The following is an 11,853-nucleotide window of genomic DNA, read 5'->3' on the forward strand; positions in this document are numbered from 1 at the left end:
TCATGTAAACATTGCTATTTTGACATAATGCTTCAAATGCTATCTTCCTTGATGTCAAGAACTACATAGGCAAGTTGTCCCTTCACTTGCATATCAAATGCTCCCGAGATTCAAAGTAAAAACTTTCAAATTCAGATGAAGTACTCATTTCTGCAGTTGTTCTTAAAAATCTGTATTCTATTGTAAATAATAAAATTGCCTAATACTTAATTAACAAATGCATTTAAATGATCGTTTCACATCTTTCATGTCATTTTTCATTCATCTCTGAAAATAATCCAAAACTTGTTTTTAACACTTTTGCCTCAAAGATCAATTGGCTCAAGCACAAATGAAGCTCTCATCCAGTATCGTTTCTCGCGACGTAAATATTTCGGCTGTGCATTCAAAATCACCAGGCCATGGTAATCGCTCATGGAATAAACTGACAGCATCTTGTGATAGTCACACAGTATGAAGAAAAGGACAAAAATGCCAATATGGTCTTCTCTTGAAAGTACAAGATACATCATATTGAAAGCTCATTTGCAATCAAAAAACTCAAAGTTCTGAAAACTATTGCAAGCACTTTTGATGGTCAAAGAAATTCGGATTAAAACAGAGAAAATTGGCAACATAAAGAAAATGAAAGTCGACTTGAGCTTTCTCTGCTTTGTATGTTCCATACACTTTCCTATTCTCTGTCATCTTAACTACACCCAAAGCAGGCAAGGGAGGGCCATCACCAAAAAGGGACAGGGGTTTATTGCACATTCTTGGTTGGAGTTTTTTGCCTCCTCCAGTGGTGGTTTTGATGTAATTGGGCAAGAAGGCATGGAGTGGATCCTTTCATATTCCTGACTCTACTCCACTTTAGTCTGTGATAGGAAAGATTATCAGCAGCCTTTCTGCTCCGCTATCTATTAGGACCGTCAAGTGGGCAATTAAGTGATGCACAGAAAACCTCATTCAGCTGCTGCTGACATTGACTCAGGAGGACGCTGGGGATTCATCAGGAGGGAAGCCTGAAATGTAAACCCTGGTAGGATTGCTTGTGGATTTTTAGATACTCATTGCTTGACTGAGGAACCTGGCAACAGGAAGGGGCAACCACTAACAGTCACTCCTGCCTCTGTTGCTGAGCCCTTTAACTTCTGTCCCCACCACCTCATGCTGTTCTTGATCCTAGCAAAGGTCCACTGCTACTCAGTTAATTGCCTGATTGGCACTTATTTAGTTGACTCTCCAGTCAATAGGCAAGACTCCATTACCTCCATTCAATCCTGCTGCAAGTGTCACAGGCTGATGGTATTATTAACACTGCAATGTCATTGCAAAGACAAATGTGTTTTAACTAAAACTGCCAGTCTGCTTACACGGTCCAAAACCCAAACATGGAACCTACAAGGAGTCAGCAGCAAGGCCAACAGAGAGTTCCGATTTGGCCAAGTGGATTAGTTATACCCCTTCAGGCCCTGAAAGGTATCTTGAGGCTCTGATTCCAGCTGTCCCTGAAGCACTACCATTAATTGTGGAAAGCCTGAATTCATGTGGAGGCAGTTCCCCTTAGGTTCCTGGTGTTTCCAAAACCCCAGTGCTAATGTTTTGCTCCTGCTAACTGACCCTAATGTAACTCCAATAGACAAGGCCTAAAGTTAAAACAACCTCATGGAAACATATAAAATCCTGATGGAACTGGACAGGCTAGATGAAGGAAGGATGTTCCCAATGTTACCGAAGACCAGAACTAAGAGTCACCCCAGTTTAAGAATAAGGGAAAAGCCATTCAGGACTGAGATGAGGAAAACGTTCTTCATTCAGAGATCTGTGAACCTGTGGGATTCTCTACCACAGGCTAGAGCCAGTTTATTAGATATATTCCAGATGGAGCTGGAGGTAGCCCTTGTGGCTAAACGTGTTTAGGGGTATGGAGAGATGTTGGAAGTGGGATACTGAAAATGCATGATCAGCCATGATCATATTGAATGCTCAAAGGGCCGAATGACCTATCCAGATTAGATTAGATTACAGTGTGGAAACAGGCTCTTCGGCCCAACAAGTCCACACCGACCCGCCGAAGCGCAACCCACCCATACCCCTTACCTAACACTAAGGGAAATTTAGCATAGCCAATTCACCTGACCTGCACATCTTTGGACTGTGGGAGGAAACCGGAGTACCCGGAGGAAACCCACGCAGACATGGGGAGAACATGCAAACAAAACATGCAAACTCCACACAGTCAGTCACCTGAGGCGGGAATTGAACCCAGGTCTCTGGCACTGTGAGGCAGCAGTGCTAACCACTGTGCCACCATGCTGCATTGATTTTCTATGTTTCTATGTTTCTAACCTCGGCTGGAGGTTAAAGTTTCTATGGATATTGTTCTTAAATTCTGCATGCTATTTTTCCTGAAATTGCCTGCAGTTAAAATGTGCCATTTAGGTCTAGGTCTGCTGGATAATAGACAGAGCTTTGACCTGGTGCTAACAGACTAGGCTTTTTTCTGTTGCTTAGATATTACAGAATACAAACAGTGCTCTGGCTGGGTAGAGTACATATGCATTCTTTGCATTCACAACTGCATAGATCTTTTCCTGTATGACATGCTTGAGTGTTCACATCTATGTGAAATAGGTTCAAATTTTCTCAAACTTCTATTGAAACAACTTTCAGAAAGCAATGAAGATTCATTTCTATTTTTAATTGCCCAACCTCTGGTGATGATATAGCAAACTAACTAATGTTGTAATAAAGACTCACACCTTCAGCTGACTGGATTATTAGTTTTGGATTTCCAGTCCTAATCTTCTCCACCTCTTTTTTTATTCCTTTAGCCCTCCTTAAAAATTACCTTTCTGACTAACAGGTGATCATATATCTTAAAATCTCATGAGGTTCAACAGCAAATTTTGTCTGATAATGCTGCTAATAAAGGGCTTTGAAATATTTCACTATGTTAAAGGTTCTATACAAATGCAGATTGTTGTAGTTGCTGTTGCTACCTGGCCCTCTTGCCCCACATACATCTTGTCCTGTACTTTTTCAGGGATATTGGGCTTTTCATTATGCAACAAAGACAAAGGAACATTCTCTCTGGAAAATGAATTAAAAATCAGGAAATGTTGATTTTTAATAATTTCATTTTCTTACAGCATTGAATTTGAACTGTCACTTTTTTCTAATGTTCTCAAACGTTTGGGTCCATATTTATTATGTAATGCAAAGGCAGAATGTTTTGACTGAATACATATTTTGTATACAATATTTTCAGATAATGCAGCTAATTAACTGTGAATCTATTGTTTGTGAATCGCAATCATTCACCAGCTCTTTAGCAAAAGAATCAATTTTATTGGTTGCTTAGAGCACAAACATGGCTAAGAACTTCAATCCTGTTCAAATAAGCATCTTCAAACATCCTGTCAAGAAATAAATATAGCTCTTCTCATGAAATTACTCTGATCCCAAAATCACCAGCCCCAAACCTTGGCAGATTTAGATTTCAACCCTATATTTAAGTGTAATCCTCATCATCACTCATGTGGTCATGTTTACCTACCATACAGCAATCTCCTATTAGAGTCTCGGTTGTCACGAGCAAAACAGTAGGAAATGGCCAATGCTTTTTAAATGCGGGATAATGCAATTCCCTGTATCTAATGTGACCCCCACTGTCTCCTCTCAATAAATTACGCATGGGATAATGGATAGCTGGCAGTGACTTGCTAGGCTATAATTCAATCAATGGATTTTGATCATATCATAAACCACCAGGGTAAAATGCAAACAGGTTAGAAACATCAGCAGGCCCTCCTCTGATTGAATTGCAGCCTTACGCTCAATGCCACCTATTTGCCTTTTCATATCATATACACTAAGCACAGTTTGGTTCATAATTCCCTTTCTGTCCTGCAGTGTGAATTTGGATCCTGAGTACATGAAAAAGAATGTGCAATATGGCAATACATATGGTTGTGATATTCATTCGTAAGGTGTAAGGCATGCTTCAGCTTCAGCTATACCAAGATTTCAGCTGTTCACTTTATGGACATTTTCACTTCAGGATCATTAGCAATCGCATACTGAAAACATCAACAAAACAACACCCTCCATCCACCTTAGCTGATCAGTATAATCTGCATAGGCAGCCTTGCTGAATTCCTCAGCTGAATTGTCTATGGTGGTTTTAAATAGCGAAATTGACGACAATATATAGCACTGTATGGTGCATGTTTTGCCTTCAGCAGGGTACCTGATGTGGCAATTTTTATGTTATTGCCCATGACATAAGAATTTGGACGTGGGTAAGGTAGTGCTGAAATTTATAACAGCTATATAATACAAAAAAAAACCAAAGAACCAGAGATGCTAGAAATCAGAAACAAAAACAAAAATTGCTGGAAAAAACTCAGCACGTTTGGCAGTATCTGTGGAGAGAAAGAAAAGTTATCGCTTCTGGTGCAGTGACCCTCCTTCAGAACATATATTACAGCTCACTAATACATTATAGGCACTTCCGTGCCCGGGCTAATATTAATTGATTTTGTTACCAAGAGTGGTATACTTCTATCAGCATGTTATGCTTCAAGTGGCCCAGTAAAGGTGGAATGAGACCTTTAAACCCTCAGTCACATGCTAAGATACAGCAATTTTACAATAGGCATATCTTTTAAAAGTCTACTGGCATATTGACTGTGAGAAACAACTAGCACAATACATATCTTGAGTACTCCAAGCTGTGTGAAGTTGAGTCAATCCATGTTACTTTGTATAGGATAGACAACAATGCTTAGTGTTTAGTTTTCCTTTTTGTTGATTGATGTCTAAGCATGAGTCAGCAACTTCTTGCGAAAGTAAAAGAACCAGGCAGATCCAAGCCTACTGCTGCAATGCAACCCAGAGAAATACAGTAAATCATTCAACTGCACAGAGCATATTGAAGAAAGCAAAGCATTGGTTTCATGGGCTGCATCTTACTTTTATTTTTGGCCAAGTAGGAGTTGCATCAAGTTTTTGGAGGTTTGTTTGCCACACAGACTAGCAGGTTTTATCACCATACCTTACCAAACACACCTCATTGATAACTTAACCCTTCCCTATGGCAACCTTCTCATCTCATTTCACTCCATCTCACCATGCATCGTTCCGGGGACATCTCACATCTGACGGGATGTACTGAAGTTCAATGGCATCCATGCCACCAATCCCATATCTAAAAGGCTTTTGGACACCCGACAGGAATAGTCAATCTGGACCTGACGTAGTTCCTGATATTTGCCCCCGACATGGCAGACAGGAGGAAATCAGCGTCACACATCAAGGGCATGTTCCTGACAATCCTGCTAGATGGGGTGGTGCAAATGCTGGACTTCCACAACTCTTACTATTACCTGCAACACATGCCCTCACTCGCTCTCACCCACTCCTCCAGTTCCGGGCATGCTCTCTGTGCTGTGTCCTCACTTACTCAGGAAACCTCTCGTTTACACCTTGAGTAATAGCTGTGCCAGCCACTTTCATACCCCTTAATAGTTGCCTCTGTCTTATTCCAGGAAGCCAGCAGAACCATTGAGGCAAAAAAAGTCAATACAGATGATTGGTTTCTCACCTCTCGGTTGACAGCATCCTGAGTAGCTGACTGGTTGTATCCAAGCTCCTGGACTGGTCACAGAGACTGCCTCTAACGCTTGATGCTGGGAACTCCCTGAACAAAAGCCATTCCCCCTTGACTTGACTGAAGACTGCCGCCAACAATGATAAGCTTCTTCTTTTCATATCTGCACTAAGTGGCAAGGTAAGACAGTATCAGTATTAACCTGATTGTTCTGACTGAGGGGTAAAATGCACAAAGGCAAGGCAGGGGTACTGTGAACATTCAGATAGCCCACAGTGAGTGAGCACCTTGATAGCACTTGAACAGCTAGGAGATGCAGCCTAGTCCAGTCCAGGAGCTAGGTGGATTGGAGATGTGTTGTGAGGGTTCGAGAAGACTAGTACATTTTCAATGCCGATGTTTGTGGACATGGTGTACATGTGGCTGGTGTCCATGGAGTGCGACCTGAGATGATGGTGTTTGGTGTCCACTATGGAAGGCCTCTGGACCAAGCAACGAGCTGAACACACCACCTCCCTGATCTCGACATCTAACTTATATGAAGCATTTGATCATTTAGGAAGGTGAATATTAAAGAGGCATGTTGTACCATTAACAAGGCATTTAACAAACAACAATAGCTCTTTATTGGCAATTCACTGCGGCTTGAAGAGAAACTCGCTTTGTTATTTGCCAGAAGCAGAGAGATGGAACAAGGTGCTCTCGACATCTGGATGAGCCTTGCCAGACTTCTTGTCTGATTCTGCTACAAATCTTGTGATAGCTGACATCACTCAGACCCCAATAAGATCCCACCCTATGAATTTGTCTGTGGAGATGACCAAACTTACTTGATCTTCAAGTTTTGCCATGTACGTTGACAAAGTGTATAGCAACTCAAAATTGTATAAATGATTAGCAATATTTAACATCCTGCCCTGGTCACATTCTGGGTGAACTTCGATTCAGTCTTAGACACCGGAACATTGCAAGGTGCAGTTTCCATTTGCTGTCAAGGGTGACATATAGCCAGCATGTCAAGTCTGATGAAAGACTTACATTTCTCTGAGCACCTTTCATGATTCCAAGATGTCTCAATGTGCTTTCCAATGAATTAAATATTTCACCAGTTCTCCATCACCACTTGTCAGCCAAAGTGTTACTGCACAATTGGTGACCCTGCAATGTTAATGGATCTGAACATCAGCTTTATGTTGAGAGTGGGTGGTGAGCTTGGGCAAGGTAGGTAAAAACAATGACTGCAGATGCTGGAAACCAGATTCTGGATCAGTGGTGCTGGAAGAGCACAGCAATTCAGGCAGCATCCAACGAGCAGCAAAATCGACGTTTCGGGCAAAAGCCCTTCATCAGGAATAAAGGCAGTGAGCCTGAAGCGTGGAGAGATAAGCTAGAGGAGGGTGGGGGTGGGGAGAAAGTAGCATAGAGTACAATGCGTGAGTGGGGGAGGGGATGAAGGTGATAGGTCAGGGAGGAGAGGGTGGAGTGGATAGGTGGAAATAGGTTGGGGGCGGGGGGAGGGTGGAGTGGATAGGTAGAAAAGAAGATAGGCAAGTCCTGGGCCTCCTTCACCGCCGCTCCCTCACCACCAGACACCTGGAGGAAGAACGCCTCATCCGGACAGTGCTGAGCTGGAAGTTTAGAACTAGGGTGAGGTGGGGGAAGGGGAAATGAGGAAACTGTTGAATTCTACATTGATGCCCTGGGGTTGAAGTGTTCCGAGGCGGAAGATGAGGCATTCTTCCTCCAGGCGTCTGGTGGTGAGGGAGCGGCGGTATTTTGGGTGGGCAATGTAGCTGATATGAGTGTAGGCCTGAATTCTATACTGAAGTGAGATCCCTGAATATTGGTGTGGCTTCAATGTGCTAAATTGGTTTCTTTTCTGCCATATAGACCTTTCAGATCTTAAATTCATTTGGACAGGGTCTGTCTACTAAGCTCTGTTTTCTGTGGCTTGATCAATCATAGGGCCTCTGCAAACCATTGACAAAATATGCCTCAAAAATTTCTAAAATTCCTGTCTGAATTTTTATAAAAGATCAGAAGCGAATCTGCCTGAGCTTGAGCCATCATCAAGAGGGCCTTCCAACCCTTTTAGCCAGACTTAGGAAGCGTGGAGAAAGTGAGGACTACAGATGCTGGAGTACCAGAGTTGAAAAATGTAGTGCTGGAAAAACACAGCAGGCCAGGCAGCATCCGAGGAGCAGGAGAATCCACATTTCGGGAATAAGCCCTTCTTCAGGAAAGCAGGGTTTATGCCTGAAACATCGATTCTCCTGCTCCTCGGATGCTGCCTGGCCTGCTGTGTTTTTCCAGCACCACATTTTTCAACTTAGGAAGCGTGGTCCAATCAAGTGGTCTCTTGTCCCAGCTGAGACTGTAGTCCATACCACAGAAGGGGAACCATGCTGCATGGATTTACAGGAAAGTCAGGGCTCCTGTCGCTGCCTTCCTGCTGGTGCAATGACTGCACACAGATATGGAAGTCTAAGTTTCCATTGCACAGGGTGCCAAATATAACTCAGATCAGCTATGTTATCATCAACTATCCTCAAATTTATGGGCCGCTGAGGGTATCAGGAGGTAAAACAATAACGCACCTGACTGTTCTCAATGACCCCTCCCTAGAGAAGCAGAGAGACCACATAGATACGCATGTATCATCAAAACTTGCACTTGTTTCACACGTCTCCAACAAAAATCACAATGAGGTACTTCAGAAACAAAAGAACTGTTGTGATGTGGGAAATGTTCACACACAAGGTCCTTGAGAGAGCAATGATGAGCTAAACTATTTCACTTGGGTCAGTTGAGAGATAAACATCATGGTGAGACTGGGATCAAAATGTTCCCTCGGATTGTACACATCCACCCAGAGGGTTTGGTGGAGCCATGGTCGACCAGCTCCTCTGACAGTGCAGCATTCCCTCAGTACTGCATTGGTGGGAATACTCTGGACTGGGACTTGAACTTCACAGTTCTGATAGAGTACGGTCGGCGTAGGTTGATGTTCCCTAGACAGTGAATCCAGTATACTGTGAGATCAAATGGAGGATCTCAGCTCAGTCCTGGGAAGTAAGTTAGCGGCTGTGATAACTGAATATGGGGCTGAACTCGAGCACACATGTTTTCTCAGTGCTAGGGGAGGAGAATTGGCCATTGAAACCCAAAAGAACACAGTGACACCTCAGTCTCCTGGATCATGTTAACATTGGAAACTTTTTAAAACTTTGTCCAAGAATCACTTGTTCACAGAACAGATCTCCAAGTTGAGCAGAGCCAACAGATCACAGCTTGTGCTTTTTGGCTGATACAGAGCTCACTGCAGTGATCTCCTGTTGGGCCAGACGCTCTCAATGTTTGAATGCATTTCTGGGATGTGACTGTCATTGGCCAGGCCAGCATCCATTACCCATCCAAATTGCCCAGAGGGCAGCCAAGAGTCGACAACACCACTGTAGGTCTGGAGCCATGCCCAGGCTGACTGAGCAAGGACAGCAAGAACAGTAGGCCAACAACACCCCCACCCCCCCCCCCCCCCCCCCCCACCCCCCACAACCCCCATACACCCTCCCCTCCCATCCAGTCCAGAACACAGCAAACCCAATTTTTGGCTGCAGTAATCGCCAATGGCGACATAATCACCAATAGACTTGTTTTTGAATTCCAGATCTTATTGAGTTTGAATGTCACCGTCTGCCATGGAGGGACCCAAAGATACATCCCCAAAGCATGAGGCTGGATGCCTGGATTACTCGTGCAGTGACAGCATTGCTTGCCCTCTTGAGGCAAAGGCCAATAACTGTCCTGCTGTTGAGCAAAGTTAAAGGCAGTGCCAGCAGTGAGATACCTCCGCGATTAGCCTTTATAAATCCTACCTCCATTGGATCTGGTGTCCACACAATTTTGCTGAGACTAAAGAGACTTGAAAACTGCAATTTAATAAACGTTGTCATTGAAAAAGTGCTGGATTGTCACTTTGTGGTGTATGATATCATTTGAACTGTAAAATTAGATTTGAACGCTGTAGTCAAGCCCTGTTATTCCCTCTGACAGATAGCCAATCCCAGAAACAAGACGGAAATGAATGCTTCTCTTGGTACTCGCCTACATCTGGTCTACAAAAGCAGGCACCAAAAACCGTGGGCCTTTCCAGGACAGCACTTCATTGGCAACACACGATCCACGGTCCATGCCAAACAGGACAGTCAGACACAATTGTCTGGCACAGGACAGAGAATTGATCTCTACAGTTGGGGCACTAAACAACCTATAGCAATAATTGCACTTCACAGTCGATGCTTAGCTTCACTATTGAAGTCACTCACACTATCTGCTTCATGTTACACTGCCTTTTCCACTCACATGTGCACTTTTTGCTGCTGATCATGTTACAAAATGAAACAAGCCTGATTTATCCAATTGGTTTACTGATCTAATTCCTGAATATTTGAGTTCCCAGCAGATTTATAACAGTTACCACAGGAATCCAATGCCCTACATTGGTTGCTATTAGGAAGTGTCCTAACCTCGGCTCCCAGATCGTTTCTTCTTTTTTTGTTACTTTGTTTTTAAACTCTCATTTCTCTCTTTCTTGGCTTTTGGACTTCCCTTATATAGGGGAGAAAATAGCTTAGTGATACTATCACTAGACTACTAATTCAGATACCCAATGTTATGGGGAGTGAGGTCCAAATCCTATCATGACAGACAGTGAAACCCTAACTCAATAAAAATTGAATCTGGGATTAAGAGACTAACGATGACCATAAAACCATTGCCAACTGTTGGGAAAAATTTATCTGCTTCAACAATGTCCCCCAGAGGAGGAAATCAGCCATTCCCACCTAATCTGGCCCACATGCAGCTTCAAGCCTACAGCAACATGGCTGACCCTCAACTGCCCTCCAGGCAACCAGAGATGGGCAACAAATTCTGACCAGGCCAGTGATGCCCACATCCTATGAATGAAAAATAAATCAGGATCCTGCTATTATGGCCTCCTCTATCCACACCTTTGACTTAATCACTTTGTCCCATTTACAATCCCTATGGCCTGATCTTACAAAATTGTTTGCTATTTAATGTCTCCTGCTCTTCACACTATCAGATCTCTCATTCTGTTCTTTTTCTCACCTCCCACTTGTTCAAATATGACTGCGTGTCAATCTTTCTTCAGTGTGGCTGCACATTCTGGTACGAAATTGCTGATTTTCAATATACAGTAGTCTTAATCGGATAAGAGATAGGCAACTCTTAGCAGCTCATGTTGTGTGCAATGGCCTGTGCTGTAGCAGTCAATGAATTAAAACTGAGTTTGGTTTTATTCTTCATTTTTAAAAGATGTTGTCTATTGAAAACTTACATAGAATCTTCAGTTGGAACTCACTTACCTGAACAATCTGATATTTTCAGAATCAGTGGAATTTACTTGATTGCTATTGTAGTCGATACCGCTGAAACATTACAGGAGTGGTTTTAATTTTCAAACTAATTTATCTTAACAACTTTTTTTTATTCTTTTGTGTACTTGCTTTGACTTACAAGTTAATTTATAATGTATCTCACTGAAATCCATGTTCTCGAAAAAAAAATGTTGAAATGTTTTGCTTGGCCATGGTTGATAATAATGTGCTTCAGTAAAGAATATATATAATAGCAAATCCAAACTGTGAGCCAATGTCAAATGGATGAAGGTGATAGATTGAACCTTGGAGCAGGTCCAGCCAGAAATGGAAAGCCAGATTACTTGCCTTCTCATTGCGTGCCCTACTGTTCAGAGGTTGCATAATGACAATAGAACAAAAAGGGTTTACATTTCCATAGCATCTTCTATGGCCTTAAGGTGATGCAAAGTAGACAGGCAGGAGGCTGGAAGAACACAGCAGGCCTGGCAGCATCAGCAGGCGCAGAAGTCAACGTTTTGGGTGTACCCCTTATGCAAAACACAGAAAATAAAGTACTTTGAAGTATAGTCACTCTTGTAATGTTGGAAAATATGGCAGCCAACTTGCAGACTGCAACTTGACACTATCCAAGACAAAGCGTCCGATTTGATTGCCTCTCACCACCACCCCCACCACCACCACCCACAGCCTTCAACATTCACTCCCTTCATCACTGATGCTCAGTAGCATCTGCAAGATGCACTGTGGAAATTCACCAAGACTTTGCAGACAGCACCTTCCAAACCCATGACCACTTTCAATTGAAAGAAACACAACCATCTGCAACTTACGCTCTAAACTACACACCATCTT

The 11,853-nt window shown here is 42.8% G+C and overlaps 1 long non-coding RNA gene across 2 annotated transcripts; it reads left to right on the forward strand.

Moving 5' to 3' along the window:
• The first annotated feature begins 970 nt into the window (after window positions 1-970).
• LOC122549583 lies at window positions 971-10,729 on the forward strand. 2 transcript variants are annotated; one of them, XR_006311593.1, is made up of 3 exons: window positions 971-1,021; window positions 5,535-5,776; window positions 9,650-10,729. It is a non-coding gene; the product is annotated as an uncharacterized LOC122549583 (long non-coding RNA). The 2 variants fall into 2 exon arrangements; XR_006311592.1 differs by lacking the exon at window positions 9,650-10,729 and adding an exon at window positions 9,264-9,333.
• The last annotated feature ends 1,124 nt before the right edge of the window (window positions 10,730-11,853 follow it).

The sequence above is a fragment of the Chiloscyllium plagiosum genome, chromosome 4 (assembly GCF_004010195.1).
Source record: "Chiloscyllium plagiosum isolate BGI_BamShark_2017 chromosome 4, ASM401019v2, whole genome shotgun sequence".
NCBI classification, from domain to species: domain Eukaryota; kingdom Metazoa; phylum Chordata; class Chondrichthyes; order Orectolobiformes; family Hemiscylliidae; genus Chiloscyllium; species Chiloscyllium plagiosum.